The following is a 6,000-nucleotide window of genomic DNA, read 5'->3' as shown; positions in this document are numbered from 1 at the left end:
ATACTATAAGCTTAATGTGGGGGATATAATTTTATGGGATCTATATAGGAATCACCGTAACGCAGAAGTTAACATGTCCGCCTATGACGCTGAACGCATGGGTTCAAATCCAAGCGAGAACATCAGAAAAAAATCTCGTCTGTGGATATCCCCTCCTAATGCTGGCGACATTTGTGAGCAGAATTAGGAGGGGATGCTGGCGACATAGCATAGTGCTATGTTAAAACTTCTCCTAAAAGAGGTGTCGAACTGAGGCACGCCGTTCGGACTCGGCTATAAAAAGAGGCCCCAGAGCTTAAAGTTTGAATTGGACAGCACTTAGTAATATGTGAGAAGTTTGCCCAGTTCCTTAGTGGAGTATTCATGGGCAAATTTGCAATTTGTATACAGAAATGTTAGTCGATTCTGATGGAATCTGGTAGAGGTTTTTAGATAGTTAACAAAACAATCATTACCAAATTTGTAGTGATTGTAGAGTAAATGCAATGCAAATTTGCCCATGAACTTTCCATTAAGGAACATGGACAAAATTCCCACACATCAATGAGTGCTGTCCGATTCAAGTTTAAGCTCAATGAAAAGGTACCTGCTTTCTATAGCGCGGCAAAACGGTGCCGCAATGCCAAGCCTCTTTGCAGAGAAGTTTTAATATGGATTCTATGCATGACATGGCATGGTTAGGTTAGGTTTAAGTGGCAGTCTGTCATCAGACTCACCTAGACGTTATCGTATAATATGACACATTAGGAACAGGAGAATGAATATGTGTTCTAGTTTCTACCGTTATACCATCCAGATCGCTTTTAAAAACCCAACAATACCGAACGTTCACATCCGTTAAATCAGACAAGCTCTCAAAAAAATTAGAACCACCTTCTGACTGCCAGTGCGGGACACACACACAGCAGATGTTCTATAGTCTCTTCTTCTTCTATGACCTCTCAGCTTCTGCAAAAGTCGGTCCTTGCAGCCCTCAGTTTATCAGTATGATGACAATGACTGAGACTTCTGTTCTAGTCAGCGACAGCAAAGCGGTAAACCTCTTCAAGTCTAAATTATGCTACATAATTAGGAAGCCACCGTGGCGCAGAGGTTAGCATGTCCGCCTATGGTGCCTAACACTTAAGTTCAAATACCTGCGTGAACATCAGAAAAATTTGCAGCGGCAGTTGACCCCTTACTAATGATGGCTATATTTTTGAAGTATCCTGCCATTTAAAACTTCTCTCGTTGAGATCTGCGCAGCCGAGAGCGGTTTTTGTGTTCAGAAATATGTTCCCCAGAGATTAAATTATTGCTTGATTACCTGGCTGTCTGAGAAATTAATTATGCCAATCGTAATAATGACATAATATCTAAGCTATTTCACCACTTCTTTTATTACTATCATCTCCGCTTGATACATTCTACAGTGGTATTATTACCAGCGATATCGTAGTTCCAACCGGTTCTATCAGGAATAGAGGTACAGTACTTTTCATCAAAAAGCGACGGTAATGCGTAATCCACACTGCCTGGAACATCTGGCATTTTAATATAGTCCGTAGCCGTCGCATGACCATAATGTCCAAAGCCATTGGGTGTTGCATTAAAGTCAGTGCATCAGAAAGTGTTGTCCTCAGTGCGGCTGTGATACACATACAAGCCATCCTTTGTATCCGGCTGAGTATTGAACAACAGATGGGCTTTTGAAGCGCCGTCCACCAGACCACAACACCATATAACATTATGGGTCTAAAACTGCACTATATACCCAGTACATCTCACGCAGTTTAAACCTCCAACTTGTGCCATTAGCTCTTGCCCTATTTGATATAAAGTTCAATTTCCTGTCCACCAAGGTATCTGGCGCTTTCAGTAAATGGAACATTCTTTACTTCCAAGGGCTCCTGGGTATGAAATCAACAACTTCCGTCTTAGGCGGATTTACGCCTAGACCATTTTCGGTAGCCCACTTCTCTATCGTACTTAGATCTTTCTGAAGTATATCTCTAAGAGTGCCGGGAAACATTTTCCATATTATGATACCAGCACAATTTATCTCCCTAAGCCAAGGAGCCAGTCTGTCGGAAATAGCTTGTAATAAACCGGTGATACATAATCAGGGCCTTGCGGCTTAAGAAGACGATTTTTTTATCGCCCAAAGGATTTTCGACACAATTCCCCTTTCGACACAATATGCTACGACAAATACATACCAGTGACAACTTCTTCTGGTGCCACTTTATCCGTTGTAGAGCTTTCCGGCAAATGTGTATCAACGAATATTTCTAGTGCTTCGTCACCAGATATTGTCCATTGTATTGCTCTAGAACGTGCTTATATAAGGGAGTCTTTCAGAGCCATTATGATCCGCTTGGCCATTATATTTATATACTCCGAAGTTTCCACTTCCTTTTCATTGTTGCAGAATATGTGCCAATATTTATCCCGATCTGCCTTTAGCCGATTGACCATTTCAGCAGTATTTTCTCCAAGGCTGAAACTAATATAGCGTTGATCAGAGAAGATGTGGTCCATCTAACACTCAACTACCACAAAAGTAACATCTAGTACCTCCTGTTTGTTCCTGGTAATAACGGTCGGTTTATTTCCTTTACTACAAATCGCCAAATTGCAACTTATAATTCGATGAACAGCTTATCCCTTCCGTTGATATCTAAATTTGCCCATATCAAGTGATGTGCATTGGCTTTACTTCCCACACTGAGGCTCTTTTTCCCTGGAAAAGCGGCTTCAACAAGCAACTTCAGGCTTGAAGGCGGCATCTCTGAATCGTGTGCCATATATAAGGAAGCCAGCCAGTAATAAGACTCAATCTTCCGTGCTTAGCGACAAAAGACGAAAAACATTTAGACTACTTATTACGGGAATATAGGATCTGTATTTTCCATTCCCCAAACCATTGAGTAGTTGAAATACAGGAGTTCTTAATCCTCGAATCATTCCTCCACACAGCTATAGTTCCTCGATAAGAACAATATATAATCTTCCTGCCATCAGAAGAACCTATGCCTGGTGTAGTACCTCACAAATGTAGACAGCATTAGAAGGGGATAACCAAAGCAAAAATAAATTGTATGTTCTCGCCAAGATTCGAACACAGACGGTGTCATAAGCAGACATGCTAACCTCTGCGCTACGGTGGCCTCCATACCATACTCAGAGGTTCCTTTTTCATGAACAACAGATTATCTATAAGAAGCTTTGTTCGATCACATCTGACTGTTGAATTCTAGCGATTTAACTATGTTTCCCTAGAACGCTCCCTAACTCCTTGAGATTTTCGATTGTGGCGGATATTGACACAAGAGCAAGGCTTACAACCGATCTCGCAAGCATGTCGTTTTTTCATTTCCCGTAATATCATAATGTCCAGGAACCCAGCATAAATCCAGAAAACAATTTGAAACCTCTTGATAGCGACCATAAACTTTTGATCTTACACTCGTGTCAGTTAAAACCTTCAATGCTTCTTAACTATCGTTGCAGATACAGATATTAGATCTATTTATTCCTATGGATATCACAATCTCTCTGCTTGAAAAATGCTGCAGTGATTACGCATGCACAAAGAAACGCTGATGCCGTAAAGTTCACTGATATATATGGCACAACCGGCCCTATCTACTTAAGATTCATCTGTAAATATATTAACATCCGTAAACCTAATCCGACACTTCAACCATTCCATCAGAGTCGGTATTCTAATATATAGTCTGCAGTCTACAATTTCTTTATCAACTTGTAAGTCCGTCTGCAGGTCTTCCAGTGTGCTGTCCAGTATACGGATATGTCCAACTGGAGTTTTCCTAAGCTGGTCAAGCAGTAGTAGTTTAACAGAGTCCTCGTCCTCTCCGCCGACTTCTTCATAAACAAATCAATCGGCTTTTCGCCATCGTGCTTATAGCCCAGTCATAAATCCCAAGGCAACGCTATTAATCCTGTCTAGATCGCGCACATGTGTCTCCTTTATCCGTCATCAGCCACCAGCCATTTATAAGAATCAATGAATTTAATTAAAATCAAATAAGCAGATGACTAACAAATCACTCCATACTAACCTTCATAAAAATTAATTTCGTGACGATCCGTAATAAAAATATCAATTTCGACAGCATATGACACAGTTGTTGGAAGTCAATAAAAAAATCACACGTGCATTATTTCAGTCAAATCGGATAGTATTTACGTAATGTAGGGCGGGATATCGGTTTATATGGGGCCTATATCAGGTTTTAGATCAATTCGGACCATACATAGTACATCGTTTGGAGATCATAGTGAAAGTCGTCGTATACGTTTTCAGCCAAATCGGATAAGAATTGCACTCTCAAGAGGATCAAGAAGTATAATCGGAAAATCGTTTTATATGGCAGCTCTTAAACATGGGCCAATTTAGACCATTTACGCCCCCAACCATGAGTACACATCACCATGGATATGGTTTAAAACTTACACAAATTAACTCATTTTAAGTGAGTTTTTTTTTTTTTTTTTTGTAAAACTAAATCGGCGATTTAAAGAGGCATTTTGCTGCTCATTGGGAGTGGGTGGTGGATAGCGTATGTATATTTCAAGTAATTTCGGATAAAAATTGGGGCTTCATTTCTAATTAGTACTCATAAATTTGTTTATAAAAAGTATTCTTTTCGTCTTTTCTGAATGCTGATCTTAAAGCCATAAGTATTCTTATGTATAACAAGTAAAAGCGTGCTAAGTTCGGCCGGGCCGAATCTTATATACCCTCCACCATGGATCGCATTTGTCGAGTTCCTTTCCCGGCATCTCTTCTTAGGCAAAAAAGGATATAAGAAAAGAGTTGCTCTGCTATTAAAACGATATCAAGATATGGTCCGGTTCGGACCACAATTAAATTATATGTTGGAGACCTGTGTAAAATTTCAGCCAATTCGTATAAAAATTGCGCCCATTGGGGCTCACGAAGTAAAATAGAGAGAACGATTTATATGCGATCTGTATCGGGCTATAGACCGATTCAGACCACAATAAACACGTTTGTTGATGGTCATGAGAGGATTCGTTGTACAAAATTTCAGGCATATCGGATAATAATTGCGACCTCTAGGGGTCAAGAAGTAGAGATCCCAGATCGGTTTATATGGCAGCTATATCAGGTTATGAACCGATTTGAACCTTATTTGACACAGTTGTTGAAAGTAAAAATAAAATACGTCATGCAAATTTTAGCCAAATCGGATAGGAATTGCGCCCTCCAGAAGCTCAAGAAGTCAAATCCCCAGATCTGTTTATATGACAGCTATATCAGGTTATGGACCGATTTCAGCCATACTTGGCACAGTTATTAGATATCATAACGAAATACTTCGTGCAAAAATTCATTCAAATCGGATAAGAATTGTGCCCTCTAGAGGCTCAAGAAGTCAAGACCCAAGATCGGTTTATATGACAGCTATATCAGGTTATGGACCGATTTGAACCATACTTGGCACAGTTGTTGGGTATCATAACAAAACACGTCGTGCGAAATTCCATTCCAATCGGATAAGAATTGCGCACTGTAGAGGCTCAAGAAGTCAAGACCCAAGATCGGTTTATATGGCAGCTATATCAGGTTATGGACCAATTTGAACCATACTTGGCACAGTTGTTGGATATAATAACAAAACACGTCGTGCGAAATTCCATTCCAATCGGATAAGAATTGCGCACTCTAGAGGCTCAAGAAGTCAAGACCCAAGATCGGTTTATATGGCAGCTATATCAGGTTATAGACCGATTTAAACCATACTTGACACAGTTGTTAGATATCATAACAAAACACGTCGTGCAAAATTTCATTCTGATCGGATAAGAATTGCGCACGCTAGAGGCTCGAGAAGTCAAGACCCAAGATCGGTTTATATGCCAGCTATATCAGGTTATGAACCGATTTGAACTATACTTGGCACAGTTGTTGGATATCATAACAAAACACGTCTTGCACAATTTCATTCCAATCGGATAAGAATTGCGCAC

The sequence above is a fragment of the Stomoxys calcitrans genome, chromosome 1 (genome assembly GCF_963082655.1).
Source record: "Stomoxys calcitrans chromosome 1, idStoCalc2.1, whole genome shotgun sequence".
Classification (NCBI taxonomy): Eukaryota; Metazoa; Arthropoda; class Insecta; order Diptera; family Muscidae; genus Stomoxys; species Stomoxys calcitrans.
The sequence above is the reverse complement of the archived record's forward strand: the minus strand, read 5'-3'. Positions refer to the sequence as shown.